Source organism: Oncorhynchus nerka, linkage group LG9a (assembly GCF_034236695.1).
Source record: "Oncorhynchus nerka isolate Pitt River linkage group LG9a, Oner_Uvic_2.0, whole genome shotgun sequence".
Taxonomy (NCBI): domain Eukaryota; kingdom Metazoa; phylum Chordata; class Actinopteri; order Salmoniformes; family Salmonidae; genus Oncorhynchus; species Oncorhynchus nerka.
The window spans coordinates 58,058,712-58,074,483 of record NC_088404.1 but is presented as its reverse complement, the minus strand read 5'-3'; positions in this window follow the sequence as shown (position 1 = coordinate 58,074,483).

The window sequence follows — 15,772 nt, the reverse complement described above, 5'->3', positions numbered from 1 at the left end:
AAACATCTGGTGATTCTATGTTTCTATGTCTGCTCGTCATCAAGTAGGAAACCGTTTCCAAAACCGTACCATGAGCGATGTGTTTTAACATTCAGAATAAGCGCCGGTGTTCTTAACAAAACTCCCACTGCCAGAAGATACTATCGTCAAGAAGCTCTAAAGGTATTTACAGAATATGAATGGGTTAGTCATGCAAACATCAAAAAATATATATTTTGACAACTGCGAATCATTCACCAACTGAACTGTTATGATTTGAATATCGCATTGCACTAGCTGCTGCACTCATAGTAAATGATCAAAATATGATGTCTGATCAGGTCATTTAGCTTGTATAATTTAGCAAAAGTTGTTGAACACATCATGAACAAGTAGCTAAGCCACCAGAGGAAATTCAAGCCTTTGGACAGCTAAACTCTCTGTTAGTTAGCTAGCTAATATTAGCTTGTTTGCTAATTATCATTAACCATTCATAACAATGCTAATGTATTTAGCTAGCTAGTTAACATTAGCTGGGTAACTTGCATGTTGGTTAAGATTTTAATGCACAGCTGCTTCTATCCAGCTGTTGCAGTGCCTGGCTGCCAAGACAGGGTGAGAGCAAGCTGCTGCAGAGATAAAGAGATGAGATCTCTCACACTCTACATTGGTCAAATGGCAATGAACTATAATTGCAACATAGATGGCTAACTGTAAGGACCTACTTTTTCTGAAAATGTCTATATACTGTATGTAATTAACAGTATTAACCTTCAATCTAATACAATGTCTTTGAAATATTACAGCATCAACACATTTAGTCATGCATCTGCAAGTCAGGCACAGAAGGATAAATTATTGCGTTGTGTAACTACGTTAATAGTAACACAGTATCATTTGAAACTACCAGTGTCATGTAGGGTTGGCTAGATTAACTTCTTCGAGATAGGGGGCGCTCTTTTAATTTTTGGATAAAAAACGTTCCCGTTTTAAACAAGATATTTTGTCATGAAAAGATGCTCGACTATAAATGTAATTGACAGCTTTGGAAAGAAAAAACTCTGACGTTTCCAAAACTGCAAAGATATTACCTGTGAGTGCCCCAGAACTAATGCTACAGGCAAAACCAATATGAAATTTCATACAGGAAATGCTCCAAATTCTGAAGGCGCTGTGTTCCAATGTCTCCTTATATGGCTGTGAATGCGCCAGGAATGAGCCTGCCCTTTCTGTCGTTTCCCCAAGGTGTCTGCAGCATTGTGACGTATTTGTAGGCATATCATTGGAAGATTGACCATAAGAGACTACATTTACCAGGTGTCGCCCGGTGTCCTGCGTCGAAATTATTGCGTAATCTCCAGGTCCATGCGCGTTCCATTTCTTCAGAGGAGAAACTAAACTGCCACGAATGACTTATCATCGAATAGATATGTGAAAAACACCTCGAGGATTGATTCTAAACAACGTTTGCCATGTTTCTGTCGATATTATGGACTTAATTTTCGGGTTTTTTCTTACCCAAACGTGATGAAGAAAACGGAGCGATTTGTCTACACAAATAATATTTTTGTAAAAACTGAACATTTGCTATCTAACTGAGAGTCTCCTCATTGAAAACATCTGAAGTTCTTCAAAGGTAAATTATTTTATTTGAATGCTTTTCTTGTTTTTGTGAAAATGTTGCATGCTGAATGCCAGGCTTAATGCTATGCTAGGCTATCAATACTGTTACACAAATGCTTGTTTAGCTATGGTTCAAAAGCATATTTTGAAAATCTGAGACGACAGTGTTGTTAACAAAAGGCTAAGCTTGAGAGCTAATATATTTATTTCATTTCATTTGTGATTTTCATGAATAGTTAATGTTGCGTTATGGTAATGAGCTTGAGGCTGTATTCACGATCCCGGATCTGGGATGGCTAGAATCAAGAGGTTTAACCTGTGTTCCACCCTCTCCTGTTGTAGCTGGATGTAGCTTGGTGGAGAGACTCGGGAGCTATTCTGTGTACCATGCACTGGCGTGTATTCGTGGATGCCAAGGGAAGCCAGGATTCCCCAAATATTTGACAAATAAATACATTTTAAAATAATTTCACTTTTGTCTGTGTCTTCATAATTTTCCGTCACTTTGCAAGTGGTTGAATCTCACCGGAGAAATCATCTGAGCTAGGGAAAAACAGCACCCCTCTGTCTAAGTATGAGTAGCCCATGTATCTGATTCTGTCATGACCAAAAGAGTATAACATGTTGCTGCCTTAGCATTTGGCCTCCCTTGCTAAAAAAAATTGTGTAACAATTTGCTAATCAGCGTGGGATGTCCCGGTGTCTCAAAACGTCCCCCAATGGCGGCCAGTTTGGATTTGGCTTCAGACCAATCAAATAACTTATTTTGCAAAAACATCATTTTCAGAAAAACTTGTATGTTTCTGGTCTGTTTGTGTTTATGTTCTGCAGTTGATAGCTAGCTAAATCAGTGTCATGCTTACTCCTGCTCCCCCCCCGGCGCTCAACGTCGGTAGTCTACCTACCACCGGACCTGGCAACCCACATTGCACACACCTGCTCCCCATTGTCACGCACACGTGGACTTCCTCACCCTCAGTAGCCTCTGGCATCAGGTAGTATTGGTTTTTGTTATGTTCAGCACGCTTCTCCTGTTTTGTATTATCTTCATGTTTATTATTATTAAACTCACCTTTTGCACCTGCTTTCTGACTCCCTGCGTATACGTTACATTCAGCCCTTTCCTAAGCCATGGATGGAGATGGGAATTTGGATGTGTTTTGACTTAATTTTCTGTACAGGCCAATGATTCTGCCGATTCTGATCTAACCATAAATGAATGTGTTTTGTGCCTCTGGCCTGAGACGATTGAAGTTCAAAATGTTGCCTAGATGTAGGCTCACATTAACTAGCTAACTAACTTAGCTAACTTGTTGGAAGTCAGGCTAGCAAGAATTGTAGCTAGGTAGCCTATGATGAGAAAAACTAAACGCATACTGTATGACAGAGCAATAGACTGTTTTGCTAACATGTAAGAGAGGAGGATGGCATTGGCGTCCAACTAGTCTACAAGTAGGGTGTGTCAAACATGTTTTACTTCCACACACACACACACACACACACACACACACACACACACACACACACACACACACACAAATCAGTACCCTGGACAGCCACATGATATTTAGCAACGTTGATTGGACTAAACTGCTTTTGGTCTCTTTAAGTTTGTTTTCAGTGTATTAAACTAAGCATATACATATATACTTATTTTCCACCATAATTTGCAAATAAATTCATAAAAAATCCTACAATGTGATTTTCTGGATTTTTTCTTCTAATTTTGTCTGTCATAGTTGAAGTGTACCTATGATGAAAATTACAGGCCTCTCTCATCTTTTTAAGTGGGAGAACTTGCACAATTGGTGGCTGACTAAATCCTTTTTTGCCCCACTGTATAGTGTTGTTGATTTGATGTTTAAATGTTTAAGTTGAAATGGTGCTGGAATAGCGAAGGCAGTGTTGATGTTGTCTTTGTGCTGACTTGGGTTACTCTGTGGTTCTATATCAGTAGTTTTTTAATAAACTGTCAACAATATTATCTTGCTTGACCATGCTGCAGATGAAATAACTGTTTGTATGCAATATTTGCTTTATGGACTTCACCGGACAGATTTTACTTTCCGGTTATGTGATGAAACAAACATATGTGTTGTTGATTTTATTCCACCGCTGTGTGATGGTTGCCTTTTTTTTGCCACGGCCTTATTGTATATCACGGTGGAGTATGAACAAATGGGTTATAGAGCAAACAAAGCAATTATCACAACATAGGTTGTAATATGGATTTTTACTGGCTTGGCTTAGCTTCCTCAGGGATTGTACCCACACACTGCTACTGGTGCCATGGCGTTGTAAGTACGTACCACCACCATGACATGTGTATGTTTTTTCAAAGACCATCATGATACAACAACAATAGAGTCTGGATCTGAGTACCTCCCCGACGATTTCAAGAACAAAAACACATTCTAACTGTTCTGTTTTGTCCCAGAAACCAATTAGTTGGGCCAGGGCGAGAACACTTGTGGTTAAAGCAAATGTTTTGAAAATTCATCATTGGCTTTGATATTCTGATTGATTCAAATTATCCAATCGCTGATTACTTTATTTTGTGCAACACCCCTCATTTTGACGTCACCAGAAATGACTTCAACGATGGAAATCTGAGACTGTAGTATGTAGTGAACATATAGCAGCGGAAGACTTCAGTTTGAGTCGTCAGGCAAGACCTGTAGCTGACTACTGCCTACACTGATCACCCCTAAAAATGATATATCAGCAGCTGAGAGCTCCGAATAACTGAATTCCTTCTGTTTTAAGTTTGAACAATTCAATATATTTGCTAGTTGAAAGACAATTTTGAAATAAGGACAGTGTGTCCTCGTGCAGAAATAAAATGTATGGCTGGATATGGAATTATATGGGAGTCCGTTGAGTTACTACAGAGACATATTTTTTTATATTACCCTTTGTACTGAGCTAAGGTTATGGGTTATTTTAATGAACCAAATGTTGAATTGAGAGCTATATGCAAAAGTTCAGTAATACAATAAACAAATAATTGACTAGGCTCTTGCTGCAGCTGGTGAGAAAGTAACCAGCTAATGAAAAAAAGGAAAATACTGCCATTTTCATTAGAGCATATTGAAATGTTACTGTTGCTCTGCAAGATTTTTTGTACGGCAAAGGTTAGTATGCATGTCATTCACATTTAAAGCTACAATATGTAACTTTTTGAGCAACGTGACCAAATTCACATAGAAAATGTGAGTTATAGATATGTCATTCTCATTGAAAGCAAGTCTAAGAAGCAGTAGATATGTTCTATATGAGGTATTTCTATGCTTCCCATTCTTAAGTTTAGTTTTTGCTTCTTTTACTCTCGGTTTGGAACAACAGCTTCAAACGCCAGAAAATATATATATTTTTTGGTCATGGAGAATATATTTCACAGCGGTTTAGATGGTACAACGATTCTCTACACAATACTGGCTTGTTAACAAACAGATCAGTGACCATTTCGATTCCTACCGTACCTTCTCCGCTGTGCAATCCGGGTTTCCGTGCTGGTCACGGGTGCACCTCGGCCACGCTCAAGGGATAAAACGATATCATAACCTCCATCGATAAAAGACTGTGCAAGCCGTCTTCATCGACCTGGACAAGGCTTTCGACTCTGTCAATCACCGGATCCTTATCGGCAGACTCAACAGCCTTGGTTTCTCAAATGACTGCCTCGAGTTCAGTGTGTCAAATTGGAGGGTCTTTTGTCCGGACCTCTGGCAGGCTCTATGGGGGTACCACAGGGTTCAATTCTCGGGCCGACTCTTTTCTCTGTATATATCAATGATGTCGCTCTTGCTGAGGGTGATTCCTTGATCCACCTCTACGCAGACCAATCAATCAATCAAATGTATTTTTAAAGCTCTTATTACGTCAGCTGATGTCACAAAGTGCTGTACACAAACCCAGCCTAAAACCCCAAACAGCAAGCAATGCAGGTGTAGAAGCACGGTGGCTAGGAAAAACTCAATAGAAAGGCCAGAATCTAGGAAGAAACCTAGAGAGGAACCAGGCTATGAGGGGTGGCCAGTCCTCTTCTGGCTGTGCTGGGTGGAGATTATAACAGAACATGGCCAAGATGTTCAAATGTTCATAGATGACCAGCAGATCTTCTAAATCAGCAGTTGCTGATGACAATTATCCCGCTTAAGGGATGGGTAGCGTCATTGTTAACTACTTATATCATTGGTATTGACACACAAACACTAACTCTCAGCTTATAGAAGCAATTATCCCGCTTAAGGGATGGGTAGCATCAAGAAGTTAACCAGTTATGCATTAGGGGGCGCTATTAAAATTTTGGGATGAAAAACGTTCCCGTTTTAAACAAGATATGTTGTCACGAAAAGATGCTCGACTATGCATATAATTGACAGCTTTGGAAAGAATCAGGAAGTGCCACATTTTTTGAAACCGCCTCATGCCAATGACTCCTTATATGGCTGTGAATGAGCTACGAATGAGCTTACGTTTTCTACGCATTCCCCAAGGTGTCTACAGCATTGTGACGTCTTTTTAGGCATTTCCATTGGAGAATAGCTGTAAGGGACCATATTTGGCGAGTGGTCACATGGTGTCTCCCGGAGAAAATCTTGCGTAAAATACTGAGGTAGCCATTTTTCCAATCACTTCCTATGAGAAACCAATTGCCTCGACGGATATATTATCGAATATATATGTTAAAAACACCTTGAGGATGGATCCTAAACAACGTTTGCCGTGTTTCTGTCGATATTATAGAGCAAATTTTTTAAAAAGTTTGGCGTTATAGTTTAAGCATTTTTCAGTCGATTTCTCAGCCAAGCATGATGAACAAACGGGAGCTTTTTCGCCTACAAAAATAATATTTTTGGAAAAAAGGAACATTTGCTATCGAACTGGGCGTCTCCTGAGTGAAAGCATCCGAAGTTCTTCAAAGGTAAATTATTTAATTTGGTTGCTTTTCTTATTTTCGTGAAAGTGTTGCCTGCTGCCAGCAGAGCTAGCATAGCATTATGCCATGATAAACTTACACAAATGCTTGTCTAGCGTTGGCTGTAACGCATATTTTGAAAATCTGAGATGACAGTGTTGTTAACAAAAGGCTAAGCTTGTGTTTGAATATATTTATTTCATTTGCGATTTTCTTGAATAGCAAAAGTTTTTCTAGGGGTATTTATGTCCACTGCGTTATGCTAATGCATTTGAGGCTATTATTACGCTCCCGGATACGGGTTTACTCGTCGCAAGAGGTTAACTTGGCTTTCGAAGACTTGAAAGACAGGGCAGGGTGGACATAGGTCCGTAACAGTTTGGGTCTAGACTGTCACCCCCTTTGAAGAAGGGGATGACCGCGGCAGCTTTCCAATCTTTAAGAATCTCAGACAATACGAAAAAGGGGTTGAACAGACTAGTAATAGTGGTTGCAACAATGGCGACGGATCATTTTAGAAAGAGAGGGTTCAGATTGTCTAGCCCAGCTTATTTCTACAGGTCCAGATTTTGCAGCTCTTTCAGAACATCTGCTATCTGGATTTGGGTGAAGGAGAAGCTGGGGATGCTTGGGCAATTTTAAAGAACAACCAGGTGTCCTCTATGACGGATTGAGGTCAATATCCTTCCAGGATACCCGGCCAGGTCGATTAGAGACCTGCTTGCAGAAGGGTTCTAGGGAGCGTTTGACAGTGATGAGGGGTGGTCCCTTAAAACTTCTTAGGGCTGCAATCCCGTCAATGGGATGATATAACAACAGCCAGTGAAAGAGCAGGGCGCTGAATTCAAAACAACAGAAATCTCATATTTAAAATTCCTCAAACATACATGTATTTTATAACGTTTTAAAGGTAATCTTGTTGTTAATCCCACCACAGTGTCCGATTTCAAATAGGCTTTACAGCGAAAGCTCCACAAACGATTATGTTAGGTCACCACCAAGCCACAGAAAAACACAGCCATTTTCCAGCCAAAGAGAGGAGTCACAAAAAGCACAAATAGAGATAAAATGAATCACTAATCTTGATGATCTTCATCAGATGACACTCTTAGGACTTCATGTTACACAATACATGTATGTTTTGTTTGATAAAGTTCATGTTTATTTTGGCGCGTTACATTCACTAGTTCCAAAAACATCCAGTGATTTTGCATAGCCACATCGACTCATCATAAATGGAGATGATAATACAAGTTATACACATGGAATTATAGATATACCTCTCCTTAATGCAACCGCTGTCAGATTTTTTAAAAACTTTACAGAAAAAGCAAACCATGCAATAATCTGAGACTGTGCTCAGAAAAATAATCAAATTAGCTGCCAATTTGGAGTCAACAGAAACCAGAAATCACATTATAAATATTCCCTTACCTTTGATGATCTTCATCAGAATGCACTCCCAGGAATCTCAGTTCCACAATAAATGCTTGATTTGTTCGATAATGTCCGTTATTTATGTCCAAGTAGCTACTTTTGTTAGCGTTAGGTACACATATCCAAACGCTTGTGCATTACTTCGGACAAAAACTTCAAAACGTTATATTACAGGTCGAAGAAACATTTCAAACTAAGTATAGAATCAATAAAGTTCCAACCGGAGAATTCCTTTTTGTCTAGAGGAGCAACGGAACGCAGAGTGATATCATGTGGAATGCGCATGACCAGGAAATGGCTCTCTGCCAGTAACCTGACTCATTCAGCTCTTATTCAGTCCCACAACACAGTAGAAGCCTCATTCAAGTTTCTAAATACGGTTGACATCTAGTGGAAGGCCAAGGAAGTGCAACTTCATTCATATCCCAATGTGAATTCAATAGGGCCTGGGTTGAAAATATATCAACCTCAGATTTCTCACTTCCTGTTTGGATTTCTTCTCAGGTTTTTGCCTGCCATATGAGTTCTGTTATACTCACAGACATCATTCAAACAGTTTTAGATGTTTTTTATCTATCAAATACTACTAATAATATGCATATATTAGCAACTGAGACTGAGGAGCAGGCCGTTTACTCTGGGCACATCTGGGCACCTTTCATCCAAGCTACTCAATACTGCCCCTGCAGCCATTAGAAGTTAACGGATGCAGGCAATGAGGCAGTGATCGCTGAGATCCTGATTGAAAACAGTAGAGGTGTATTTGGAGGGCAAGTTGGTCAGGATAAAATCTATGTGTTTGCCCATGTTTATGGATTTAGTGTTGTACCTGGTGGGTTCCTTAATAATTTGTCTGAAATTGAGGGCATCTGTTTTAGATTGTAGGACTACCGGGGTTGTTAAACATATCCCAGTTTAGGTCACCTAACAGAACGAACTCTGAAGATAGATGGGGCAATCTATTCACATATGGTGTCCAGGGCACAGCTGGGAGCGGTTGGGGTCTACAACAGGCGGCAATAGTGAGAGATTTATTTCTGGAGAGATTAAGTTTTAAAATTAGAAGCTTGAACTGTTTGGGTATAAACCTGGAAAGTATGACAGAACTTTGCGTGCTATATCTGCAGTAGATTGCAACTCCTCTCCCATGTTATAAGTGGAAATAAAACATAGTAGCTGCAGGATGACAAAATCTTGAAACAAGATGAAAGCAACAGGCCATCCCACTGGGCACGTCACTTCAACGTCTAGTTTTGTGCCCAGTGGGAAGATAGTACACATACTTTACAAACACTTTGATTTCCTCTCAGCCCTCTTCCAGGGGGACAAGTTTTAAAGGTGCACAATGCAGAAATCCCTCCGCCATTTCCTGGTTGCAAAAATTCAAATAGTTCCCCTAATTTCAGTTTATGTGACCTTAATCTAACAGTGAAATAATGCCATGCTATTATTTGAGGAGAGTGCACAATTATGAACTTGAAAATGTATTAATAAACTAATTAGGCACATTTGGGCAGTCTTGATACAACATTTTCAACAGAAATGCAATGGTTCATTGGGTCAGTCTAAAACTTTGCACGTACACTGCTGCCATCTAGTGGCCAAAATCTAAATTGTACCTGGGCTGGAATAACACATGATTGCCTTTCTCTTGCATTTCAAGATGATGGTACACAAAAAAATGCATGTTTTTACTTTGTATTATCTTTGACCAGATCTAATGTGTTATATTCACCTCCATTTAATTTCTCATTTCCACAAACGTCAATGTTTTTCCTTTCAAATGGAATATACATATCCTTGCATCAGGTCCTGAGCTACAGGCAGTTAGATTTGAGTATGTAATTTTATGTAAAATTGAAAAAAAGTGTCGGATCCCTAATTTAGTGTCTCTTTTTTTAAATCAACATGTTCAACACCAGAGTGCCGTTTAAGACGAGGAATGACTTCTTTTTCTTGAGCATGGCTTTATTTCTATTACAGCATATTAGATGACTGTCATTCATATTCCATTCACCCAGCTCAACGTGACATTGATAGGTTTAGGCTACTACATGATACTCAATTTTTTCTATACTCATCATGAGGTTGCTACAACCTAGCCTATGAATGAAAGTAATCAAGGTGACAGACATTGACACATTCTAAACTGCATTGCACAATCTTGACTGCATCTAGTTTATATAGGGTGTAATCATAAGTTCAGGTATGTTTATTCCATTTCGTTCTGTTTTCTTCCATTTAATTAAGAAAAGTTTTTCAACAGAATCGGAAGAATGAATACACTCCTGATCACCACAAACACAGTTCACTTTCATAGCAGCCACATTCATACAGCATGATCTCTTTGATCTTTGGTTAATTCCTTCTCACATCTATGCACTCTCCTCCTCTCACCTTTTCCCTTCGGCTTGAGGACCTCAGCTGTCTGTGACCCGGCGAATAAACCTTTCTATGGCAAACCTTCATATCATAACCACTAACCGCTAGTCACAGCCTACATCATTGTCACCATATTAGCTAACGTCAAGTCAAGATAGCTACTAGAACTAGCGCGTTAGTAAACCCCCTACAATCATGCAGTACAGTGTACAGTTAGCAAGCAGTTTAGCAGTGACACCAGCAAGACACGGTGGCAATAAATTAATTGAACTAAAAGCTTACATTGATCTGGAAGAGTTACAGTGTTGGATAGCCATAGCCAGCTAGATAACATAGCATCCGTCTCTGTTTGATTCGGGTGTTTGAGTAGGCTGAACTAGCTATCTGCATTGGGTAGCTAAGTAAGTTAAACATGAAAAAAAATATGAAATACAGCTAGCTCTCTCTCTCTCTCTCTTGCTTCTTCATTTTTGAAGAAATTAATTTGTTCAAAACTGTTCAACTATGGTCTTTAATCTTTGAGTATACTACTCACCACATTTTATTCACTGCAGTGCTAGCTATCTGTGCCTTATACTTTACTAGATTCAGTACTAGATTAATTCTCTGATCCAAGAGCTCTGATAGGTTGGAGGACGTCCTCCAGAAGTTGTCATAATTACTCATGAAGAGGGTCGGAACCACAAGCCTCCTAGGTTTTGTATTGAAGTCAATGTTCTCAGAGGAGGATGGAAACTACCTGTCACCTGGCTACACCTTTGTGCTGCCTTACAGACTTCTGTTGAGGCTACTGTAGACCTTCATTGCAAATCCATCCTGTCTTATTCCCCTTTCTCAATGTTTCACTATGCAAGGACTCTGTTTCTAGGTCCAAAGTGTGTGTGTGCGTGTGCATGTGTGCGTGTGTGTGTCTTGGTATGTGTGAGATAGTGTTATTGTTGTGAGAGGTCAATTGCACTTGCAGTGAGATCTGACAAAACATTTCAAAGGTATTTCAATAGATAGGACATTACCAGTGCATAATCTGTTTTTCTACCCTAAGCTCTCAACAAGTCTCGCTACAAACTGTCTTTCTCATATAGCTCTGTCAAGTGTGAATAACTTTTGTGCATTTAGCTATTCTAAAAGACAATTTAGCAAAAGCTTTGCATCCATTTTGGGCTCCTAACTGTTCACAGCTCTGTTGTTCAAAGCTACGACATTTTGTCAAAAGGCTGTGTATGTGTTGAGATTTTTGCCAAACTATCACTGTTCTCTGACGGCTAGGAATGGAGCTGCTTTGCAAAGCAAAGGCATACAAAACAGTGTGTGTGAAATCAGGCTGCATACCTGCCTGAGATGCAAATGTTATTGATGGAGTGTGTGTTCTTCACACCCTTGTGATCTGAAACACCTTCCATGTCACTTATTTGCAGAAAAAAAAGGTGTATGGAATGTTGTGAAATTGGACTTAATTAATTTCCTCTGCACGTTGTATAAAATGGTTCTGCAGCATTATTAAACATGCCCTAAACTTTGAAATATCTGTAATATTATTGAGGCTTCTAAACAACCTTCTTGTCTAGTGAAGTGCATAAGTGTGTCGCTTCATTTATGGCTTTCTGTAAAATTTCTCCGTTTTCCTTGAAATGTATAAAGATAATGCTGCATAATAGTCTCAGAATGAAAATGCAGAGACCATTGTGTGTTTCTAGGTAACATGTACTGTATGCAGTCTCTGACTGGTAATTCAGTCCCTTAGGGACAAACAGACTCCAACTTCCATTCTTAGGGTGCAAATCACACCAGTAGTGTAATGCTGTGACATTATGTGTGTGTCCGTGTGTGATACTGAAAGTAATGAGAGTATAACCTCCTCAGACTCCTTTGTGTCCTGGGGACACTTTCTCTCACTCGCTCGTTCTCCCTCTCTCATCATCTCTCAGGGACTGTATCTTAGATGGCGAGAGAGAGAGGACTGGGGGATATTGCGTCTGACAGTTGTGGCCGGTGTGTTAACACAATAGAGGTAATCTCGAAACCCAGGACCAAATCTTGCATGAGCCACTTACCCTAACCACTCAGCAGCATTCCTAAACCTAAACCTGTCGCACTTACATGTGATATAAATATTGGTTGTTTTTGCAATTCAGAGTATATGAGCATTTCTCAGGCTGTTCGTATATGGACCGTGTGGGAGTAAAGTTGGTCATCTCATGACATGGGGCAGCTGTGTGAGTTAAGACACGGTGGGAGGTGGGAGTGTGCTAGCTCTAACAGTAGAGAGATACAGCCATGTGAGACCACTGTGTAGGAGGACTCACTCCGTCATTTCATGCTCATGCCAGTCAGGGATTAGGGACTACTGCCTCCTCTCTATAAACATGCTAATTTACTGCTCAAATGCTCTCTATTAGATTAAAAACGAGTCTCTGTCATCGCGAGCCAGATTGAAAGCTTTTTGCCTAGATCCCTTTTCAGCTCCCAATTTACAGTCGTTTGCTGCTCGTTTGTTATTGCTGTGTTTCATGTTTGTTAGGAGAGAATACTGGTTAGGTAAGAGTGTAAAAGTTCAAATTTGGATTTGTTTTTAAAGATTTATATCATAAAGAACTTTGGAAGAGACTATGGAGTATGATATGAATCAAAATATGCTAACTTTAGACTCCCTACTGAAAGGGATGATTTAATTTCCTTGACGTATTTCAGTCACTCTTGGAAGAAAACAAATCAACTTCTGAACATATTACTTACAGGAAAGGTTTATCGTTGTTTCATAGTCTGTAAAAGTTTTCAAAATCTAAACTCCAGTCAATAATGCAATAATGGTTTACTGTAAAAACTTGCTACAACTAATAGACTTCCCCTAATGGGAGATGCTTCCAGTTTTCAGAATAATAAGTGTGTGTTACTACCATGGGTAGTAGTTTGTAAACAAAGACTTGGCATGAACACCACTATGCTGGGTTTGATTTCATTTTGGCATAATTGTGCTCACAAAATCAATCAATTTGGATTAATATAAAGTACATCTGAGGACAAACACCAGTGTATTATGTAATCAGAATGTTTAATCCCCAATTGTTGCTACCATTTTCATGTGACAATACAATGGACCTTCCCCCCTTGTATAAAGTTGTTAGATGATAGATGGACAGCATTTATCTCTGGGAAGATTCTTAGTTAGTCACCCGTTGTCCTCCGCTTGAGATTTCCCGCTCCTATTATTCTGGTTAATAATTCAGCACATTATTTCCCATGCAGATACCACTGAGCGTGAAATCAATTTAAGAGCGGAGGAGTGGAGAGCAAACAGAAATGCCTGAATTTCAATATTTCCCATTTAATAAAGCGTTCATGTGCTCTTTGATTTAATAAATAGAGGGGAGGTGAGTGGAAAGCTCAAGGAAAGAAGAAAGGAGGCTTCTCCTCCTCCCTCCTTTTTTGTTGATATATGAAAATTACCCCCCCTCCGCTTTCTGAGAGAAGAAGAAGACGAAGGTGGCAAGGAAGGTAATGGGAGATCATTTCCCCGTTGTCTCCTTTGGTTACAGCATCCCATGCTCTCAAAGCTCAGCAGACTAGATTCATTTACTTCTAATATACTTCCATGCACTATTCCCCATATTATGTACATGGCTTTACTAACAACAAATTCCAAATGGAAAAATGTGATGGTCTCCATTACCATATCGTAATCATACCATAAACAACGCACAGATTGTGATGGAAGCAATGGAATATAATGTCAGTCCAACATATGGTTCATACTACATGATTTATTTATGAGATATGCAAATGAAGCTTCTCCGGCAGGTTTTACATCACTTCAGAGCCTCCAGGTGAGACCACACTTATGGAGTCCATACTAGGAGTCTCAGTCTCAGCAATTTTTTTCTTAATATGGACACCGTACATGCTCCCTTCATTGAGCTGGCTTCTCCCATATTAAAGGCAGAATGGAAGATGTGACTGAATTGCATAATAGACGATTGCACAAAAGGTATGGACGCTGGGGCAGGAAGTAGGTCTGGGGAGGAATTAAGTAAGTAATTGATGTCACACAACAATACAGTATGTTGTGTTTGGTGTCCATAAATAGACAGCCTTGAATAAGGCACAAAGGCAGGGTGATGCGTCAACATTGAGTTGAGAATGAGGCACTGCTGACAGGCGATCATCTGCCTGAAAGTCTCACTGCTGAGCTCGGCTGAGTCGAGTGACGTACCTTGGCAGGTTTCGTCAAACAAATCTGCAGGAATAAAAAAAGATGCTGACGCCATTGATTCTCATCATTGGCATAGAACATGTGTTGTTCCCATATGTTGAGATAGGCATGTTGCAGTATGTTTTGTATATGTAAGCACAGGTTTCATATCTTCAGTCTCATCTCCTTGTCTGATATTGAGCTCATCTAATATCGAGACACATGTACGGTGTTTCAAGATTACAGATGACCACTGTTTCCATGGTAACATTATCAGACAGCTTTTCTTCAGGTTCTTCATGCAAATGTGCTCACACGCGCACACACACACAAACACCATACTACACTATACTAACACCATAATAATAGAAAAATGCCCTTGCATATTAATGTCAGATAACAATTGCAAAGTGTAGTTCATGTCATATAATAGCCAGCATATGGTACTCAGCAAAGGGTGAATGTCACCATGCAACCTCTCACTATGAGAAAAATATATGTTTACACCCCATGCTTTCAATATGCCCAAGTGCCGTGTAGTTCCATTGGTCACAAATATTTTGCTAGTGTTTAAACCATGCTGGCGAAACAGGGAGGAGTCACAAGTTGAAATACTGTTTCAACATAAAAGCATTACTATCCCCAAAGGGGGCTTGACGATATACTAAAGCAACGTGTGAACAAGAATAAAGATTATTTTTGTGTCTTGTCCAGAAAAATACTTTAAATTATGTTGAATTGTTAACTAACTCAGGAAAGACCAAGCCTAAATTTTTTCAGTGATTAAAAAGGGCAATCTGCGCCCCTTTAAAATTGCTGCAATATGCTTGTTAAAATGCACGGCTGCTCTGAACAATACCAATGAAACCCCCATAAAGGAACATACACTACATGACCAAAAGTATGTGGACACCTGCTCGTCGAACATCTCATTCCAAAATCATGGGTATTAATATGGAGTTGGTCCCCCCTTTTCTGCTATAACAGCCTCCACTCTTCAGGGAAGGCTTTCCAATAGAGGATGGAACATTGCTGCAGTGACTTGCTTCCATTCAGCTCCAGGAGCATTAGTGAGGCCAGGCACTGAAGTGGGGCGATTAGGCCTGGCTAGCAGTAGTTGTTCTAATTCATCCCAAAGGTGTTCGATGGTTTTGCTGTGTGCACAGGGGCATCGTCATGCCTTCCACAATTTGACGAACTGACTTGTTGGAAAGTTGGCATCCTATGATGGTGCCACAATGAAA